The sequence below is a fragment of the Ursus arctos genome, unplaced genomic scaffold, assembly GCF_023065955.2.
Source record: "Ursus arctos isolate Adak ecotype North America unplaced genomic scaffold, UrsArc2.0 scaffold_14, whole genome shotgun sequence".
Classification (NCBI taxonomy): domain Eukaryota; kingdom Metazoa; phylum Chordata; class Mammalia; order Carnivora; family Ursidae; genus Ursus; species Ursus arctos.
In genome coordinates this window covers 25,994,222-26,016,341 of record NW_026622808.1, presented here as the reverse complement: position 1 = coordinate 26,016,341, position 22,120 = coordinate 25,994,222, and the positions used below count along the sequence as shown (strand labels likewise).

Below are 22,120 nucleotides of genomic sequence, written 5' to 3'. Positions count from 1 at the left end.
TCAAGATTGTGAGAATGTAACCAAAGCCTGTTACTGTTTTAAATCTTGACATTAAGGGCACCTGGGTGGGTCAGTCGTTAGGCATCTGCCTTTGGCTCAGGTCATGGTTCTGGGATCGAGCCCCACATCGGGCTCCGTGCTCAGTGGGAAGCCTCCTTCTCCCTTTCCCACTCCCCCTGCTTGTGTTCCCTCTCTTGCTGTTTCTCTGTTAGATAAATAAATAAAATCTTAAAAAAAAATCTTGATATTACCTATTTGTGTGTGGAAAGGGAAGGAGCTGATTTTTTTTTTTTAAAATCATTTGCTAGAAGCTGTGCCAACTGCTTTTTTCTTTTTTTTAGTCCTTACAGAAACGCAAGGTAGATATTTAAAAATCCTACAAGAAGAAAGGCCTCGGACTGCAGTTCCTGCCCAGGGTTGTATGGATAGGATCTGAACCAAGGTCTTGCTGGATTTGAAGTACATGTTTCATATGGGGGGGGGGCGGTGTTGGGTGTCACCACCATCAAAAACCACTCCCCATGAAAGGGAGGCAAAAGGGGTCATGTGTTTAGAGAAGTGGAGAGAAATCAGTTGTTCTCCAGTTTAGAGACGCCTGTCAATATACCTCCTTTGTTAACTGAATTTTCAGAGGATTTGAGAGTTAGTTTGTCTTCCTTTAGTCGCTTGGGTTTTCATATCTTAAATTTAAAGCCTGAGGTTGAGCAGAGTGCTGCTTCAGGAGCCGGAGTTTGGTGCAGTTGAGAGATCAGTGGACTGTGCATTGGGGTGCCATCCATTCCTATGCTGATTGCCTGGGCTCTCTGTTGACTTTAGCAGCCATCACATACTCTGCATTACTGCTGTCTGAAGACATATTGACTCATCTGCAGGCATCCTGCCCTCTTTCTGGGTCTCTGTCCTAGACTTTAGGCTTTGTGTGACTGGCATTTGTGGTTGGTTTCTGGCTTTCTTTAACATTTACTGGGACCTTTCAACCTGCCAGGTGCTGACTTGATGCTATTCATAGCAGTATGAACTTGGAGGAAAAGGAGCAAGCACCATCATAGTTTGGTGGATGCTTGGTTGCTTCCAATTTCAAATTCCAATTTTTCATTGCTGGTATATAGGAAAGTTAACTTTTTGCGTATCAACCTTGTATCTTGCAGCCTTGCTATAATTGCTTCTTAGTTCCAGGCGGTTTTAGATGCTTTGGGATTTCTACATAGACAGTCCTGTCATCTGCAAATAAAAAGTTTTATTCCTTCCTTTCTGGTCTGTATCTCTCATTTCCTTTTCTTAATTCGTTAGGACTTCCAGGACAGTGTTGAAAAGGAGTGGTAAGAAAGGACACTCTTGCCTTGGTCCAGATCTTAGGGGGAAAAAGCATCGAGCTTCTCAGCATTGAGTAAATCCTGTGTTTGTGATGAGACAAAATCTGGCCACAGGAATCCTTGAGAAGATGACGTAAGGCGGACTTGGTGTATGTGGGGGTAGGGGTAGGGACTCACGGAAGGCTTTTTGAAGGAGAGGGGTTTGCCAGGATGGGGTGCTGTGGAGGACAGGGTATTCCAGACAGGGAAGGTCTAGTATATTCAAAGAAAGAAATCAGGAGTGTCAGGGGGTGCCTGGGTGCCTCGGTCAGTTAAATGTTGGACTCTTGATTTTGGCTCAGGTCATGATCTCAGGGTTGCAAGATCCGAGTCCTGCGTTGGGCTCCAAACTCAGCATGGGGTCTACTTGTCCCTCTCCCTCTGCTACCCTCCCCCCTCCCTCCGCTTCTGCCACTTGCACACGCACTCAAGTCTTTTTTAAGAAAGTGTCAGAATGGTACATGTGCAAGCAACAATGAGCATGTCTGTGGGAGAGAAGGGGAACCTGACTAGAATCACTGGGCTCCTAACATTTGCCAGGTGCCCTGAGGTGGCAGGGACACATTTTACGTAGCTGCCAGACCACCCCCAGGCTGCAGTCGGAGTTCAGATGTGGCGTAACTTCCTTTAGCAAGCTGACTCTCTGGAGTGGGCAGGGTCTGCCAAGGTTGAGCTTCAACTGTATCTCTTGTTCCTTGGTCCAGTGTCCCCCTTCATGGCCCCTGTGATGGGTGGCTGACTTGGAGAGTCTACACAGCACAGGTAGTGTTACGGTGTTGAATGTTGAGGCAGTTGCAGAAACAGTCATAGCTAAAGAATAGTTTTATCTCTTCCCTTTTTGAAGGTAGACATGTAATTCTTTGTTCCCTGAATGGCTTCCCGGGTCTAGGATAGCTTGCCCCATGCTGTTCACTCTTCTTGACTGTCGTGCCACTTTACCACACGGGGCCCCAAACTCCATGCCTCGCCCCATACTGGCTCTCTGCATCCTAGGAATCTTGGATGTCAGCCAGATCCTAGAGCTCCAGGCTCCGAGGAGATCAGTGATTCTGTTCATTTTGGATTAGCCCTGGCACCCAGCCATCATTTACAACATTCTTCCCTGGGAATCCAGCAGAGAAAAGTCCCAGGAACTGGCTTGATGTTACCTTTGGAACATGAGCCTGCCCTAGGTTTCTGGTTGGCCGTGGTATGTTAAGATTTTTCTGCAAGAGCAGTGGGAAAGGGGAAATTTCCACACCCAGAAATTAGCTCTGGAATTATAGCCAACTTTTAATCATATTCAGTGCTAGTGGCAGAATCCTATCCCACCATTCCTCTTTTCATCCCCTTGGCTTCTGGACTGAAGAGGAAATGAATGGACCCAGGAAATCTCTACATGAGGGTGTTTTCGTCTAAGCTGGTGGAGATCACAGTGAAGTGCCTGGTGCCTTGTCTGTCACATGTGTACGTAGAGGTCGGGGTGTCTCCTCCACTGTGAACTGCCCATCCAGACCAAAACCAGTTACAGCTGCAGAAATGCAAGTGAAGGAGAGCATTCCACTTTGGTGTTTTCATTTATATTTTACTCAACACAGAAATGTTTAGCTTCAGATTATGAGCAAATTGCCATGAATTATATATGTGAAAACTTGTGGACTCCGGTATGTCCTGGCATGGTGCCCCATTTCTTGATCTTGATTGTACAGTGGTTCACAATCTTGGCTTGGGTATTAGAATCACCTGGGGAGTTTTTGAAAATCCTAATACTTGGCCCCCACCCAGGATCCTTTTCATTGGAATCTCTGTGGGAACAGGCCAGGGAGTCACTATTTTTTAAGGTTCCCTGAATGCTGTCAGTTGTATACTTCTGTAAACTGCTGCTTGTACCTGAGTTCACCCTGGTCAGGTGACAAACGTAGAGCATACTAGAAGGGGCACAATGTCATGAGGAGAGACTTGATACTGGGCAAGTTGCAGGCTCTTCTGGGAATGCTTGGCTAAAGGTTTTTATTTATTTCCACCCCTGGATTTTTCCTTTGCTATCTTCACTGCTGAGCACCATCTTCTTAGTCTGGGGACTTGAGGGAATGGTGGTCTGGTTTATTAAATTAAGACCCAGTTGACTGTTTCAGCTACATTTGGGCCCTGCTGAAATCTGGGAACTGGGGCCTTGACTGCTGCTGAAGCTATTCCTGCTATTTATTTGAGATGGAAAACTTTCTGAAATCTTTGCCCTCGGGTAGAAAGGGGTGTGCCTTCAGCAGTGTTCATAACAGCACTGTTCACAGAAGCCAAAAGGTAGAAGCAATCCAAATGTCTACTGACAGTCGAGTGGATAAACAAAACATGGCATAGCTGTATAATGGAATATTACTCACTTGAAAAAGGAAGGAAATTCTGGCACATGCCACAACATGGATGAACCTTGAAGACATCATGCCAAGTGAAATAAACCAGATACAAAAGGACAAATACTGTATGATCCCACTTATATGGGATACCTTATAAAATTCCTAGAGACAGAAAATGGAATAGTGGGTGCCAGGGGTGGGGGAGGAGGTGGAGTGGGAGTTATTTAAGGCAGAATTTTGGTTTGGGATGATGAAAAAGTTCTGGAGGGTAGTGTTGATAGTTGCACAACAGTATGAATGTACTTAATGCCACTGAGCTGTACACTTAAAAATAGTTAAAATGGTAAACTTTATGTTGTGTATATTTGCACACACACACACAATTTTTTTTTTTTTAATGAGATGTCTTGCCTCTAACAGACAGATAGCTGGGGGCCCCCTCGCTGAGTTTTGATCTTAATTCACCACAGAATAATAAGTGGCGCCTGCATAGGTTGCCTAAGGTTGTTGCCCTCTACCATGGCAGTTAAATTGTTCACTGTTTTTCTTTTGGTAAAACGGCATAGTTTTCTCCTTGCCTGCTATCACATTGCGAACTGTTGCTTCTGCTCCTGTGCCTTCAACTGCTCCGCTCCCCTTTCAGCGGGCTGCCTCTAATCTGGTGTTATGGGAACAGAGATAAGCCTGCCTTCCCAGTGGTGTGAAACTTTGTGGTGGTCCTACCCAGGGCCACTCTCCTAGGACTTCAAGTGTCCAGGAACCCCCCTCATCAACCACTCTGGTAGAGCTAAACTGTTGAGTTTCAGGTTTATTTTTTAGCTTCAGTTTTTACATTGACATTCCAGAGTTAGCTAATCTTGTTTTGAGTTAAAGAGGAGTTTGTTATTCACTGGTTTTTCTGTCTCAAAGTCACTTTTTTTTTTTTTTAAAGATTTTATTTATTTATTTGACAGAGACAGCCAGTGAGAGGGAACACAAGCAGGGGGAGTGGGAGAAGAAGCAGGCTCTTAGCGGAGGAGCCTGATGTGGGGCTCGATCCCAGAACGCCAGGATCCCGCCCTGAGCCAAAGGCAGATGCTTAACAACTGCGCCACCCAGGCGCCCCTCAAAGTCACTGTTTTCAGTGGTGCTTCCATTGGTCCCCCCTTAAGCTGTTGGCATCAGCTGTAGATGGCTGTCGTGAGGACGCCTGGGTGTGCACTTGGCATAGTGGTCTGACATGAGCCAGCCTTTCCAAGGGCACTGAACATCAAGAGAGCGTGCTCGTCCTCCTGCCTGCCCAGTGCTGAGCAGAGAGCTCCTCTCCTTTTGCTGGAATCTGCTTGGGGCTGAAATTGTGAAACCCAGGACTTAGGATGCTTTCAGTTTGGGGTGTTTGGGTTTTTCAGAAAACATCTGTAGATGTTTTCTCTTGTGCTCATGGTGCCTTATTAGGCAAACAGTTTTTCACATAGTCCATTGTGTAATCCAAATAATGCCAAGGGCTTCTGGGGCCGGGGTTTCCAGCAGCAGAGAGAGACCCATGGGGTGTAGAGACGTCACCAGAATCTGCAGTGAAGGGTAAGGGTCGTGAAGGCATCTCCCCAGATGGTTGTGACGTAAGGCTCTTTTGCCTTCAGCACATAGGAACTGTGAAACCTTTGAGGATTCTGGGATAGAGAGAGGACCAGGTCGTTACGTGGCTTGTTGTCATAACTAGGGGACTCTTGGGTCCCTGGGTGGCTCAGTCGGTTAAGCGGCTGCCTAAGGTCATGATCCCAGGGTCCTGGGATTGAGTCCTGCATCAGGCTCCCTGCTCAGTGGGAAACCTGTTGCTCCCCCTACTGTGCACTCTCACTCTCTCACAAATAAAGTCTTAAAAAAAAAATAATTAGGGGACTCTCTTTTGGCCTGCTTTCCTTTTTTTTTTTTTTTTTTTAAAGATTTTATTTATTTATTCGACAGAGAGAGAGACAGCCAGCGAGAGAGGGAACACAAGCAGGGGGAGTGGGAGAGGAAGAAGCAGGCTCCCAGCGGAGGAGCCTGATGTGGGGCTCGATCCCAGAACGCCGGGATCACGCCCTGAGCTGAAGGCAGACGCTTAACCGCTGTGCCACCCAGGCGCCTCTTGGCTTGCTTTCCTAAAGTAAAGATGGAGCATATTTGTGAAATGAAAAATCAGGACTTGGTCAGCTGAATAGCTGTCATTCAGCTTGCAGTTGTGGCATTTATTTAGGGAATCATTTAGTAACTATCAGCAAAATAACTGGTGTACTGAAAGGAATTAGCATCTTTCTGACTGTAACAATATGTAAGCCTAGGGTTTGCTGTCACCCTAACCTACGTGAGGGGTAAAATCTAAGGCGACATGACTGACACTTGATTCTGCAACAGAATGTGTCTATACTGGTTATAATCAACGTCTAGGCTAAAAGTAAAGTTGTGATACAGAACAAGCTGTGTTGTCTTGTCCGTAAATTATCAAAGGTAAATAAATTCTGTCCTTTTTCGTTGTCTTTAAAGATGATAGTGTAAAAATGGTATTACTGAATAGAAGCTGCAATTTTAAGTAAGCCACAAGCCTTGGTGTATATAGCAGATATATCTATATATATATAGATAGATAGATATATCTATCTATATATATCTATATAGATATATATATCTGGCTTTAGAGTATTTTACCCGTGAAAGATGTTTCTGTGGAGGAAGTTTGTTTTCAGGGCACCTGGGTGACTAAGTCGGTTAAGTGTCTGTCTTTAGCTCAGGTCATGATCCTGGGATTAAGCCCCACGTCCCACTTCCTGTTCAGCAGGAAGTCTGCTTCTCCCTCTTCCTCTGCCCCTCGCCCTGCTCGTGCTCAGTTGCCCGTGTGTGCTTGTGCTCAGTTGCCTGTGCGTACACGCGCGTGCTCTCTCTAATAAATAAATAAAATCTTTAAAAATAAATAAGTAGTATTTTTTTTTAAGTTTGTTTTCTGGGTGGACTGGTATCCCATTTAATGAATAATACGGAGGATATGAGGTCAGAAACCACAGAACCTTGCTTGTGAAAGTCCCAAGGGATTCCTTTTTAAAAAGCTTAAAAATTTTTAAAAAGCCCCAATCTCATGTGCCCCTGCTTTCTTTTTTTTCTGTAGTATACCACATAATTTTAGTTGTCATTTTCATTCTTGATCGTCCCCATCCCCCCACCTGTGGGCTGAAATGTGAACCCATGACTGCAGGTGTCTTTGTGTTGAATCCCAAGAGCTTACAGTGTTGCAAGATACATAGTTTGTTGAGTGGCTGAGTCAGAAATCCAAAGTTTTTACCTAAACCACCAAAGATGGGGTATACCCACTCATTCCCAAGGTCCTGTTTCTTGGCCAGCCAGGAGTTGATTTTCAGCCTGTTCTTCACCTCAACACCCATCTCCTTACAGACCTATGCCAAAACATACATACTAGCACATAACAGATACATATTAGCATATATCAGCAAAGGGGGGCAGCAAAAGTCAAGCAGAGCAGGCCAAGTAGATACTGTTTATGAGGGGAGGAACAATATTCACATTACAGGAGCAAAGCTAACAGAAGGAGCCCTTACCAGAACCCCTTGATTTGGGGTTTTGCAGGGTCCAGAGTGCCTTTACACCTGCCTCTTCCCATCTAGGTCCTGCTGTGGGACCATTACTTCTGTGATGCAGTAAGGCTTTTTTCATTTATAAAGAACACTTTTTAAAACATCTCAAATCAAAGCTTGGGTTGAAATCAGATCTATCTACAGTGGCCTGTGTCTCTGCCTTTACTCACTAGAGATAGTGACCTTATCCACCAGGGACCTTGTGTCTATTTCGGGGGAGCGGAGCTTACATTTTCATGAATATGGGTCAGTATGAAAATGGAACAAATCAGAAACATGACAGCTGTGGACCTGGAGCCGGAAGAAGGCATGTGTGCTTTGAGCTTGATCACTTCTGGGGTGTGCTAGGGTGGGGGCAGAGTTATGGTGGGTCTCAGTAAGAAGGCAGCCTGGCCAGGTCAGTTGTGTTTGCTTCCAGGATCTTCCCTAGGGCTGATGTTCTATATGTTTGTGTTGTGTGAATGAGTGAAATTCCTTCTTCTGCCAGGCCTGTAAGCACGTCTGTTTGGGCGGTGGTCTAGGTATACTTGAGGTACTTGCACCCATTTATTATAAAAGGGATTTGAGTTTGAACTGGATTTGATGGGGATTTTTCTTCAGCACCCATGGTGCATTTCTTCACCCGAAAGTATAATGCATTTTGATGCCATTTCTATGGCAACTGGTGAACTCCAAGGGAACAGATTCTATTTTTGTGCTCTAACATGGTAACAGGATTAGTGAAGGCACATCAAAAATTCCATTATAAGTCAGTGCTACATTTTGAAGAGAATTGAAATGGTCCAGTACTAAATTTTTAACATAGACTCTATTTGAATACATTTGTAATAATTTGCATGTCAGGCAACTTAGTCTCTGTTTTCAATGTCATTAAGTTTTGTAGGGTTGGGAGGGGATTGATGGGAGCTTATTTTTAATTCCAAATGGGTCCTCCATAAAGTCTTAAGGAGCTCTGTTCTCTGGGTTTCAAAAGTACCTTGTTCAAACACCTTGTGTGAAGTGTGTGACACCCTCCCCCCACCTGAACCTGCAGGTCAGGTGTTTTTGTTTTTGTTTCTGTTTTTTTTTTTTTTTGTTTTGTTTTTTTTTTTTTTTACTTGTCTCTCCTGCCTTTAAACCAGACCTCTCTGAGACACAAAATAAAACAATAAAGTGAACTCTGCTGTGGACCTGAGAAAGAGCACTTCCTCAGGAATCCTTCCAGGACCTGAGCCCCTTGCTGAGGTGCCAGTGTCCCCCTGGGACGTAGTGCCCTCTACCTTCCTGTCTGAGGGCAAGGAGCTAGTAGTGGTGGGTGGCCTCCCGGTGGGAGGGGGGTGGTCCAGTGCCCCAACGAACACACTTTGCTCCCATTGCTTGTGAGCCATACCTTTCTTGGCTTCCAAGCTCTTGGTTTCATTAGATTGAGCTCTCCTGATAGCAGTTTGGGATTGGGGAAATGATACCCACCTGTTTTCTGATTTTAACTCAGTAAGAAGCCTAAGCTTTCCTCTGCGGTGGTTTGGAGACATTTGGGATGAAGCATCTCAATCCTCGCTGGCTCCAGGCACTTGTGTCTGAACCTGGAAGTGGGGTGAGGGGTGGGCAGGGATGTGGGGAGCTGAACAAGGGTAGCCAGAGGTAGAAGAAAGACGAGAAAATCTGGTGTGGTTCTGCACTTTGGTTTCCCCTAGTTGTTGAGGACAGAGAGACTGTAGCTTCTGTTTAGCTTCTTGTGTTAGGCCTTGTCTGTTCCAGCCGCCTTGAATGATAGGGACCTGGGCAATTGTTTTTACCAGAGTGTGGAGGGCTGAGGACTTCGTGCCTGTTCCTCTGACCTTTCTCTCCCCTCAGCAGATGGTACTGTTGGGTGTTCTCCTTCGCTGGTGAAAGAGCTCATTCATGCCATTCACTGAGGGTGGACTCAGAGCTCTGCCCTCCTCCATCTGCTGGGGACGGGACCCGCCACCCAGCTTGGAGGCTGCCCTCATGTGTTGACTTCCTCACGTTGGCCTGATGCCAGGCACTGTCCTGGGTAGCATGAGCTGCTCAGCGGCCAAATCTGAACAAGGAAATGCAGAGTCTCTCTCTGCTTCTGCGCCAGTGAGTTTGGGCGGGGGGGGGGTGTGCTCAGGGCAGCGTCAGTAGTCCGGGCTGCATTCTGCATGTGTCTCACAAAACAGCTTCTGGGAAGGAGTTTATGGGTGGATCCTGCATGCCAGTCCCCTCCTAGTTATGAGGAGCCTGGAGGCCCAGGATCACGTTTTGCCCAGGCTCTGAAACCTTTGGAGGTTACTTTCACATCTCACCTCTCCCTGTGTTTACCTTGGTCTAAAATTCTCCTTTAGGCTCTGGTGCTTTTTTCTAGGATGGTGTCCACTTCCTCCCCTTTCATATTACTATTCATCTCTCAGAGGACAAACACATTTCTCCCAGTCCTCTGGTTAGGTTGCCCAAGCAGCCAGATTGAAGAATCTCAGGAGCAGCTGTGTGCCTGAGACCAGATGGCACACGCCTTGTCTCTACTTTGCCTTGCGGTGTCCGCATCCAAGAGGCTGCAGAGTCGTCCCCAGCAGGGACTTCAGTTGATATTCTTCTGGGTACTCTCCTCTCTGGGCACAAAATTTCCTGTGTGGTCTTACTCAGCCCTGTTACTCAGCTGCTACTCTGCTCTGCTCCTATTCCCTGGTAATCAGCTTTTCACCAGAGACAGTTTGTCTTGTGATGGTTCAGCAGTTGAGGTTAATCCTGGACTCTCCCTTGACCTCAACAATTGGGATTCAGCTTCTTAAAATTGTCTCTGAGACTGATCCCATCCTCTGCCCTTTTTTTGGTCTTGTTTTGCTCCTACAATAAATAGCCTCCATGTTAAACTTGCTCTCCCCCCCCCCCACTCCCCCTGTCATAATGTTCCCAGATTGTGGGATGCCTAAGTTAGGTGACTGTAGCTAGACCAGGGCTGGCATTCCCTGTGGGAGGAGGGCACACTGCCCTTCAGTTTCTTGCAGTCCTGCTCACATTGAGGAGAAAGTCTCGCTGGGTGCTAATCTCCCTTGGTGCAAATTGAGCGTGGCTCAGACTCCGGCCAGCAGCCACTCCAGTGATGATGTTTTCATTGTACTTATTTTTACACTGGCTTTCTCTTCATAGCAGCTGGTGCTGGTTTTTAAGTTAATGACTTTTTTTTTCTTTTAACTTCACATATTTATCAGTGCACAGGTTTTTTGTTTGTTTTGGTAGATCTTTTGAAAGTGAATTGCAGATGTGATTTTACCTCGTGTGCTAAGGCAAACATCCCTTTAAGAATAAGGGCATTTTCTTGGAAAGCAGGGACTATATGTCTGTGTTCGAAGCAGCATCAGTCAAAATGGCCAAAAAGGTAGAAGCAACCCAAGTGTCCATGGATGGATGAATAGATAAACAAATGTGGCCTAACTAACCATACAGTGGAATATTTATTCAACCTTAAAAAGGAAGGAAATTCTCACACAGGTTACAACATGGATGAGGACATTTCGCAAAGTGAAAGAAGCCAGTCGAAAAAGGACAGATTGAATGATTCCATTTATACGAGTTACTTAGAGTAGTCTGATTCATGGAGACACAGTAGAACGGTGAGTGCTGGGTGAAAGGAGGGAATGGAGAGTTACTGTTTAACAGCTTTAGTTTTGCAAGACAAAAAAGTTCTGGAGATGGATGGTAGTGAGGGTTGCACACCAGTGTGAATGTACTTAGTGCCACTGAGTGGTACATTTAAAAATGGATAAAATGGTAAATTTTATGAAAAGTCCATTTTACCATAATGAGAAGATTTTTCAGAGATTATTAAAATTGTTTATTTCTTTAAGATTTCATTTATGTATTTGAAATTTATTTATTTATTCATTTATTATTCATTTATTTATCCTCCAAGCAGGGGGAGTGGCAGGCAGAGGTGCAAGTATACAGTATCTGCTTTCTCTCTGCAGCAGCTCCCACTACCATCCTCCGGGTCCTCCTCTTATTTCTCTTTCTGGGCTACTGAGATTTTAGGCCCTGTTGGGTTTTGGTGAATTCTCACTGTAGTCTCTTCCACTTGCTCAGTCCTTCTGTCTTAACAAGGCCTCAGGCCTGTGAGTATGTGAGCCCTAGGCACACCTGCGCTCCTCTACTAAGTATTAGGCTTAGTGGAAGGGGCTCTGTCACATCCCTACCTGTGCAGGGTTTGCTGGGAGGCAGGAGGAATATGAGGTCTGATTCGTGTTCCTGGCTACATGAGAGAACACCCCTCTGTTCCTCCTCGGTCTAGCTCTTTGCCCCAGGTCCTCAGCAGAGGTGTGGGAATCATTGGTGGGGAGGGCATTGGGACCCCAGAGTGGATAGAGGGGGCACTAGCTCAGCTCAGCTCTACTCTCTCCCTGGTGACACAGGCCCAGGATGGAGAGCTGGGAAAGGCCTGGGTCTCCAGCTTTCCCTGTGCACAAGCTCAAAACCACTTACTAAACCCAGTGCGGGGCCGTTTTCACTGAGGAACATGCATGTGTGCACATTTTTGTTTATTCAGTCATTATGCTAGACCCTAGTTCGAAGATTCATACACGATGAACGTTAGTTCCACTTCCTTAAATATTTTTCAGTTTTAATACAAAGGTAGTGAGGAGTTGTGGGGAATGCTGCAAGTTCGTTGAGTGATAGTCTGTGCACGGGGGCAGGTGTTTTGGTTTTTGACGAGTTGAAAGCTCCTCACCAGTGAGCAGCTCTTATTCCTAAGTGGGCGCTAAGGACAAGCTGACTGTGTCTGCCAGGGAGTAAGTTTGAGCTGTGCGACAGAATCTAAGTCTGAGATGTTGGCTTGGCTGCATCTGAGACTCTGGGGCAGGATCACTGCCTGCCGTCAAGGCCCATGCTGCGTGGGGGAGAGCGGTGGCCTGGAGACAAGAGGAGGGGGACCGCAGGTGGGTCCTGCAAGGAGATCAGATATGCTTTATGTCATGTGTCCTTTTCTCTGTGATATCTGCATCCCCCCTCCTGTCAGAGTTGAGGGACTTAACCTCTCTGGGTCATTTGCTTCAGTGGAAGTTAGGTGGGATTAATGGCAGTAAGATCACTATTTCTCACAAAACAACAGATCCCTTCAAGATCTTTTGCTTCTTTGGCTGTTGTCTTCTGAAATGATGTGAGTTTTGTCCCTGCTCAGCTCCTTTGCACTCTGAAAGTTACTGAGATCGAGAGGAGGTTGGTTTATTTAAATCCACCTCAAAACTGATGCGGGTAGATTGTCAGGATAGAAGTAGACACTGATTGTTTGCTGAGGGCTGAGGCCTCCCAACAGACAAAGGAGTGATAAGCTTACCCTTTACCTGATAGAAGAGGTGCCTGACAGGAAGTCAAGGCCGTGTGGAGGGTGGGCCCCTTGGCCTGTTTTCCTGGTGCTCCTTGATTCTCAGAGGACCAGCCTTTGCTGTGTACTCCTAAGTAATATCTCTAGTTTTGATGCTGTCAGCTCTCATGACTGACTGTCTTTAGGCCTTGGGTCAGTCTTTCAGTTCCTGCTTTGGCAGCTGGGGACTTGGGGTCTTTCCAGTTCTGATGTTAACTTTGTCACTTTCTTTGTTCCCTTTCCTTTGGGAAGTGATGTTCTCTCCTACTCCCACCCATATTATTTGGGTTCTGTACCTGATGAAAACTGAGGCATGGTGAGAAGAAAAGTCATCTTTCCTAGAGTCATTTCCTGAGAGTGCCTGATACTGACATATGTGATCTTTTTCACTTTTTTTTTTAAATTCAGCTTCACAGTGAGTGTCAGAGGGTGACACTGTTGAGGTAAAGGTTACCCACCAAACATCAGCTCTTCATCAGTGTAACCAAGCTCCTGCAGCTCTAAACCCAGAGTCCGCATGTGCCCTTGTCCTTCATGGATTCACTGTTCCTGGCTGCTTGGAATGTCTTCATGTCTCTCTGTGTCCTCTTGGCCATTGAAGGCCTGGTTTGGCCTTTTCTCTCTGTGAGGGCTCTCAGTGGTCATGGCATCTCTGGAAACACTTTTGCCGGCCCTGTTCCTGATGCCCATTTGTCCCCAGTGAGCATGTGGGTCCCAGGGACACCTTGAGTCTTGCTCTCAGCCACCATGCTACTGATTTGAAGAGAAGTTTAGAGGCAGGATATGCTCTTGGGAAATCTATCCTGCCCCACCCTGTTACGTCTGCTTCCCAGGGTATGAAATTGTAGGAACGTTGACTGGAATGTTGCCTTTCCCGCTCGTGGGTCTGTTCACGTGTTGAATGTTGTTTCCACTTACATACAGCTGACTTGTGTGCTGAGAGCTGGCGTGTTCTGGAATGTTTCAGCCACAGGCAGTGAACCACCTCTCCCCTGTGTGGTGCTAGCCACTGGCTGTGCAGGTTGTTCATCACCTGCACTTCACTCACCTCCCTCTTCTTGGCCTCCCAGATTCCCAAAGAGTTTGACATTGATCAAGCACTAACCTGTCTCCCTGGTGTTTGATGTGTTGGAAACACCATAGCTAATTGTCTTTTTTTAAAATAGTTTTGAAGTTTGTTCATGAGGATCATGAACTTGATTTTTATCCTTTTGTTGGAAGTGAGAGGGTTCCAGAGGATACCATATGATGTCATCCTCAGAAGCTTTCTGATCTACATCGGGGCAGCCCAAGACTATATATTATCAGCCTAGTTGGGACTAATCCTAGTTTCTCACTCTTTTCCCCCTCATTTCAGTAGTTTTCACTGTCCTATGAGAGGTGAACATTGACCCCCACTCTTGGTGCCTCGAAGATTCTTCTGTTTTCCCAGTAAAACAGAAGAATCTTCAGGTGTCTATGTGTCCTTCCTACTGGAAAACCTGTGTGTCCTTCCTCCTGGAAAGCCCTCATCTAAGTGAAGGAAGAACTACTCAGCCTCGCTCTCTGCTCAGCTTTGCAGTCTGCATGGCTTTGTACCCGTCTCAGAGTTCATCTTTCAAAGCAGGACTTTTCTACTTGAATTAACAGTCCTTTTGCATTCCATATTACAGTGTAGGTTAACCTCAGTGCCCCGTACACCATACCAGCTCTTTTGGAAAAGCAGATAACTGGGGAAGGGGGGGTAGTGTAAAAGTGAAGTCAGGTAAAGAAGTTGGAGTAATAGCTTTATTATTATTTTTTAAGATTTTATTTATTTGACAGAGAAAACAATCATGGGGAGCGGCAGGCAGAGGGAGAGGGGGAAACAGGCTCCCCACAGAGCAGGGGGCCCAATGAGGGGCTCGATCCCAGGAGCCTGGGATCATGACCTGAGTCGAAGGCAGATGCTTAACCGACTGAGCCACCTGGATGCCCCCGGAGTAATAGCTTTAAAAAGAGGCAACCTGAGAAAAATGTCACTTAACCTTCCTATGAAGGGCACAGCCCTAGACCCAGGTCAATGGGAATGCATCATTTGTATTAATGGCATCGTATTTCTTTTCTTTTCTTTCTTTCTTTTTTTTTTTTTTAAGATTTTTTATTTTATTTATTTGACAGAGAGACAGCCAGCGAGAGAGGGAACACAGGCAGGGGGAGTGGGAGAGGAAGACGAAGGCTCCAAGCGGAGGAGCCTGATGTGGGGCTCGATCCCGCAACACCAGGATCACGCCCTGAGCTGAAGGCAGACGCTTAACGACTGAGCCACCCAGGCGCCCCTGATGGCATTGTATTTCTATCATAACCTTCCAGCCTCTAATTTGGAGTCTTGGCCCAGGTCAAGGCGGCTTTGAGAAGCAGTGCCTGGAGGCCAGTTCACCAGGTAAAGAGGCAGACAGGCAGAGAGATGCACCACACCAACAGAGGTCAGTGGGGGCTTATGAAAGGAGGCTGATCACCAAGAGGCTAGGCTGTCTTTAAGTATGTATTGGTTTGGTTTTCAGGGTTAATAGGTATAGTCACCTACAGACCCACCACCTATGTCCCAGTTTATCCTATAGTTCCATGTACCCACTCATTTGCACATCTTTACCTAATTTCATCTGTAATTTTGTATTCTGTTTATCTTTCTTTTATTTATTTAATTTTAAAGGTTTTATTTATTTGAGAGAGAGCGCACAGGCGTGAGAGAGCACCAGCGGGAGTGGGGGGAGAGAAAGAGGGAGAAGCAGGCTCCCCGTTCAGCAGGGAGCCCGACAAGGCGCTTGATCCCAGGACCCTGGGATCATGACCCGAGCCAAACGCAGATGCTTAACGGACTGAGTCATCCAGGTGTCCCTCTAACATAACATTTTCTAACATAACACTTTGTCATATGTTTCCCTTCCCTTGACTTTAGAACTCTTTGGAACAAAACTACAGCCTGTGGGTCAGTCTGAGTTTTATTGGCACACGGCCACAACTCATTTGTCTAAGGATTGTCAGTGGGCTGGTTTTTACAATACAGCATGGCGGAATGGAGTATTGCAATAGACTGTATGTCTTATACAGCCTGACTGTATTTACTCTCTGGCTCTTTATTGGAAAAATCAGCCTGCCCCTGCTGGAATATGTTTTAGCTTAGCAGTTTTGATCTTCTCCACATCAGAGTTTTGTTTTTACTACATGCCCATCACAGGAACTTTTTTTTTTTTTTTTTTTTAAGATTTCATTCATTTATTTGACAGAGCAAGAGAGCTCAAGCAGGGGGAGCGGCAGGCAGAGAGGGGAAGAAGCAAGGAGCCAGATGCGGGGCTTGATCCCAGGACCCTGGGATCATGACCCAAGCCGAAGGCAGACGCTTAACCAACTGAGCCACCAAGGCGCCCCTCACAGGAGCATTTTACTTTTTATTTTTTAAAAAAGATATTTATTTATTTATTTATTTATTTATTTATTTATTTATTTATTTGAGGGGGCCGGATAGGGGCAGAGAGAGAGAGAATTTTTTTTTTCTTTTCCTTTTCTTTTTTTTTTTTTAATGATTTTTTATTATACTATGTTAGTCACCATACAGTACATCCCCGGTTTCCGATGTAAAGTTCGATGATTCATTAGTTGCGTATAACACCCAGTGCACCATGCAATACGTGCCCTCCTTACTACCCATCACCGGTCTGTCCCATTCCCCCACTCCCCTCCCCTCTGAGGCCCTCAGTTTGTTTCAGAGAGAGAGAGAATCTTAAGCAGGCTCCATGTTCAGTGCAGAGCCCAATGTGGGGCTTGATCTCACGACCCTGAGATCATGATCCGAGCCGAAATCGAGATGGGTGCCTGACCGACTGAGCTGCCCAGGCACCCCCACAGGAACATTTCAAATTCACAAGTCCGTCTACCCACTTCTAACCATCAGCACCATGATGTAAACGGTATGTAACAATGGAACTTTACTGTGGCTGCGTTGGTCATCCCTCCAGCTTCTGGCAGGTTTTGCAGGAAAAGATGGCACAGAATTCTCAGTGCCCCTGATTTAATGGGTCTGCTGATTAGTTTATAAAGCAAAAGGAAAGGAATTCTGATTGGCATTGTTGTGATCTGCTGGTCCTCGCTCCCAGTCCTCCTGGCTACTGAGGTCCATGTGAGCCTGGTGCCTCCTCCCCACCCCCCCACCCCCTTGGGGAACAGAGAGCTTGTGTGTGTCTCCACTCCCCTAGCAGGAAAGTGGCTCATCTCCACCTTGGGTCACCTTGCTCAAGGCAGGCTACAGGGCTGAGTCTGAGGTAATGCGCCCCTGCTTGGCAGGTCTGAGGGGCAGGAGTCAGGGTTTACAAGCTGCACGAAGGAGGATTAAGTCTTCTGAGAGCTGCCTGCCTTAGCGCACAGCCACTGGCCAGGCTCCAGACAGTGCGGTCTGGCTGATGACACGAATGCTTTTCTCACCAGCTGCCTGAGCCGGTCAGATGGAAAAGTAATCCTGTTTGTGCTTCCTCACTGCCACAGATGCACAATGAAATGGGCTGTGGCCATGAATGGAAATATCTTCTGCTCTGGGACCAGGAGGGAATGGACCTTCTGATATTAGTGTTCCATAACTAGTGTAACCATTTCAAGAAAGAGGTTCTTAGGACAGGATAAGATTTGTTGAAATTGAGTGGTACTGAGAAAGTACTAGATTTTTACCAAAGTCAGGATCCCCCAACCCCTTCTTTTTATCTCTGGGTAGAATCTTGCACTTCCCCCAAATGATTCTTTATAGGAGAGCCTTGCAATGGTGGAGAGGTGTCTTCCTCTGAAGGATGTGTGTAACTGTGAACTTGTAATTTCATGAAGGGCCAGGGTCAGCTGGCATTGGCTAGCATTTTGCTTGGCATGAAACAGGTTTAAGTTAAGTCACAGCTCTTTGTGGCCCTTACTGTGTGGGAAACATAAATAACAACTTGGACTCTGTTCCCTCAACTCTGTCCCTGTGACATCAGCAGGGAAGTATGTTTCAGATTTCACCTAGGATGTGGGCCGAGTCACACTATAAACCGACAAACAGCCAGGTGCTGTGAGAGTTATCTTGGCTCTGATTTGTTTCTGGGGGGAAATTCTTTGGAAACAATACTTCTGGAAATCTGACTTGAGACCCAGCTCGAGGGTCACATGGCATTCAGCTGCTTCTGCAGAGGGGCAGTCCCGGCCCGCTGATTAATACATGCCAGAATGTGGAAGTGGGGTGCCCTTGGGCGAACCAGTCCTACCAGGCCCAGCAGCCAGTCCTACCAGGCCCAGCAGTGCTGGTCAACTGGGCCTCTGCCCCTGTGCTTGGTGAGCAGAGGCAGCTGTGGAGCAGAGTACTTGAGATACACGCAGCCCCGGGTGACCTCCAGTTGACTGACCAGGCCACCATCCACTCTTATGTTACCACAGGGATGAAGGTGATATTGCCACTTGCCTTGTAGGGTTGCAGTGAGGATTAGCTAAGCAGGTACAGCTTAAGTGCTCAATAGGGCCCTGGCCCAGGACGTCGCAGGTACCGATGAGCTTGCCTAGGCCGTAGTGCAGGTGAGTGTGTTGATGGCTTGCGTAAAGCTGGTCACAGTATTTCATTGGAGAATTCATAAGGCCTTCCAGTTAACCTGCACTTCTCCTATTTTCCCTGGTGTCTTGCTGCCTAGGTGCTGTGTCATGTTAGGGTGAACATGACAGAGTGGAGGTGGGGTCCCTTGGCTTTGTGGGCTCTTTGAGAGTCCAGGATTTCGGATGGAACTACAAGTACAAAATCTACCTGGCCACAACCCCCTAGGTTTACTCAGCCTCTTGAGATGGACAGAACTAGGGCCAAATATCCAGAAATCAGCTTATTTCTGGGTAGTTGTATATGGCCTTTCTCTTCTCTTGCTTGTCCTCAAAGTCCCAGAATCAAGCCTACTCATGTCAGTTTCTGTCTTGCCTCCTAATCTCCAGGAAATGAAACTTGCTTTCTGTTAATTTGAAAAACATAGTTGTATTGTCTGCTAAGTACTGTCTGTCCTTAAAATTTTCTCAGATCATTTAGAGGAGTTGGGATGTTAGCAGACAGTATCCCTGAAAGCAGGAATGTTTAATCTGGGGCCTACTTAGGAAAAAAATTTGTTATTTTTATTTTCATTAACGCAGAGGTTTCCAAACTTTCTGGTTCACAGCATCCTCAGCATCTATTTTTCGTGATGCTCCTAGGCCGAAGGAAATACCTAACAGTTTTGTTTATTAGGTAGTTTTAGATACAAAGAACTGAATAAGTACTAATGTCCCAATAACTGTTTGAAGAAATAAAACACAGAAACTGAAAGGGAAAATATTATACCCTTTCATAATCACAGTTACTCCTTAATGGAATGTGTGTGCCTGTTGGGCACTGCTTGATTCCTCAGACCTTAGAGCCAGATCCGATACCTGCCACCTGCATTTCCTGGTCCATGTCGGATTTTATGTGGGATTTGCTTTTTAAAAAGATTTTATTTACTTTTAGGGAGCGGTGCGGAGGGGCAGAGAGTCTTAAGCAGACTCTGCTGAGCGCAGAGCCCAGTGTGGGTCTCAGTCCCACAACCCTGAGATCACGACCTGAGCCTAAATCAAGAGTCAGACGCTTAACCGACTGCATCACCCAGGCACTCCTGTGGTATTTGCTTTTTGTTACAGCATTTGCTGAATGCCAAGCTTTGTAAGATGTGACATTGTCAGAAGGCATATAATGCTATCTAATGTTGAAATTATTGATTGCCTTGTACCTGTAGTTCTGTGGTACTCCTCTGAGATACCATGAAACCCTTGACACTCAGTTTGGGGACCAGGGCACTAACCATCTAATCTCTCTTCATCTTTTTCTTATTCCTTAAATTGGGAAATTGTTGTAGGATATCTGTTGGGAATAGATCCAGGAATAGGACACCCAGTTTAATCATGCAGCCTTCTTTGAGTTGGAAACAGTAGGTGAAATTCTCTTCCTGTCCCTTGTCCTTCAACTAACTCAACACAGTGAGTGGTGGCTCCTGACTCTTGGCCACAGGTCAGTATGAAAACAGGCAGTAGCATTTTAGGATCTTTTAGATTCAAAACTTTGCTTGAAGATGATGTCTGCCGTATCACAGGAATCCTCCATTCTCACATGCGCAGGTAGATTTTTGAGTTTCTGAGCTTTCGGCTTGTCTCTCCCCCATTTAGCCTTGGTGCTGAGCCATTGATTTACCCTGTCCCTTTGCATTGCCTTTTGGGTTCTCTGTCTTTTGCATCTGTAAACTGCAGTGGTGTAGGTGTAGTTGAAAATGAAACATCAAGCAGGAATGAGATTCTCCTATTGTATCTACGTGTTCTGAATGACCCTGGAATCTGCCCTCCATGCCCATCCAAGCACAACCCTGCCTTTGCTCCTCCCACTGTATTCTCTACCCTGAGTCAAGGACACATGAAGGACAAAAGCCCAGTGTGGTCACATGGCCCCTGTGCTTTGTCTCCACCCCTACCCCCCATCAGCTCCTCAAATGCTGTGGTATCTCCCCTGCCTCCAGACGGTGCCTGTGTCACAGCATTGGTCCTGCCTTCTTTGACAAGCCTGGTCCTTTTCTGTCCCTCTCTGCCCCACCCACCACATGAGCGCACACCCTCCCTGTCCTTGGCCAGAGCAGCCTGGCCCTTTTCCTTACGGTACTTGCCCAAGTATTGCTTAATCACTGGAAGAATGTCATGTTGACTGCAGAGTCCTGGGCCTGGCATGTAGTTGACACGGCATGCATTGGCTGAACAAGTGAAAGTCTGGCAGTCACCACATTTTTCTGTGTAAGAGCGAGAGCTGCTTTCCTTTTCCAAAGCTTCAGGATTGATCTAGAATAGAATCCCCAGGGTGATGTTCGTGTGTGGTCAGTGTAGGATGTCTTCTGTACCTGAATCATTCACTGAGCACTTGCTGTATATTAGGAGGACAAGAATGACATAAAGATGGCCCTGCCCTTGGGCTTCCAGGTGTGTGTGCGTGCGTGGGGCCGGCTGGCAAAGCCACTGTAGACAGATCAGGGACGCACAGGTGCAGTGCAGCAAATGAAAGGTCTTCAAGGTCACAGGGAAGGGGGCCCACCGTGGCAGCTCTGTTGAGAGTGTTGATGCTGTGGTCTGGGGGCAGTGCAGGGTGGGGGTGTCCGCTGTGGGAAGAATTTAAGGTGTCAACCTAGTTGGATCTGTGTGTCAGAGAAGTCACCCTGGCTCTTACACAGAGCTGCTTGCCAGTGCCTCTCTTTCTTGGCCCAAAGCAGGCTAGAGAGTCTTGTTCGTTTCCCTCGTGTTCTTTCCTGAAATGTGGGTGAGTGGCTTAGGAAGTTTCATAAGGATTGTACTTGCCTGCAGTTCTGTAAGGGCTGAGCTGCAAGGTGCAGGTTGTCGGGGCATGGCCTCTCAAGGTGTGGGTGCTCTTGAGGCCCGAGTGAGTGTGGAACAGGACATTCTGGGCATCTCATGGTGATTCCTCACATCGGGGCCATGGATGTCACCTGTCATTGGTTGTCCTCACAGCCTCCTCAAAGAAACTTTCAGGTGTTTGTGTCTCCCAGGTCCGTCTGATCTGTTAAACTGTATCATGCCTTCCATTTGAACTCTAGCAGTTTCTGTCCTTGTGAAATTGACCTTGGTCATTGAAGTGTGTGGGTCTTGTCCTTAATTTTTCATGTGACTTAAGATGGGTCTGCCTGTCCCGACCATTTGTACTGGACCCTTCTGGGGTTGTATGTTCATCTCCTAAATGGGGACTTCCTTGGTTCCAAATCCAGCTGAAACTTCCCAGGAGTTGTGCTAGACTCTGGGCTACTGTGACTAGTTAGGTCTGATCTTTCTACTTCCTGGATAAGTTATTTTTCTGTGCCTCAGTTTCTTCATCTTTAAAATGGGGATAAGACCAGAAGCAGTCTCAGAGTTGTTTTGAGGATTTAAATGTTACTGTATATTAAATGTGAGAGGGCTGGCTAGGGAAGGGTGTTTTGGCTTTTGTTGTGAAGGTAGCGGTTTAAACCACAGAAATGAGGCAAAATTTAGGGTCAGGCTTTCTGTATAAAAACCTCTGTTCATTTGGTGAACAAAAAATGCAGCTTCCTTGGCTCAAGGGCCCATCTGGCCTGGCTCAAAGGTGAAGAAAAGTGGTTATGTCCAGAGCCCTCTGTTCCTTGGCCTCCCTGAAAGACCATTTGGAAAGGGAAAAAAGTCTATAGCCCACAGGTTCCAGAACTCAGTTACCTTGACTTCACCTTGCCTCCAGGAGATTTCAGAATAATGTCGTTGCTTAATGGAAAATGGGACTGCTTCCTCCCAGTGGGATGCTCTTGGCCCCCTGACATTCTTTGTCCTTGTGGCTGACCGGGCTCCTCCACTGCCCTGGGTCCAGAATGTCTCCTCCACGATGGGGCTGCCCCTTGCCTGCTGCAGCTTACCTGGCATGTGCTTGGCTGTGTAATTCTCAAGTTGCTTTCTAGGAGAAATTGAATAGCAGAAACCAAA

The 22,120-nt window shown here is 46.5% G+C and overlaps 1 protein-coding gene across 4 annotated transcripts in view; it reads left to right on the top strand.

Moving 5' to 3' along the window:
- Positions 1 to 22,120, top strand: part of BRD4 (bromodomain containing 4) — an 89,355-nt gene that overhangs the window by 25,481 nt on the left and 41,754 nt on the right. Inside the window, exon 1 of one of the 4 annotated variants that reach the window (XM_026490326.4) lies at positions 14,765 to 15,026. The exons of the other annotated variants lie outside the window; for them this stretch is intronic. The gene's annotated coding sequence lies outside the window, so the exon portion shown is untranslated. Of the gene's footprint in view, positions 1 to 14,764; positions 15,027 to 22,120 lie in introns of those variants that run through there. 4 annotated transcript variants of the gene reach the window in all.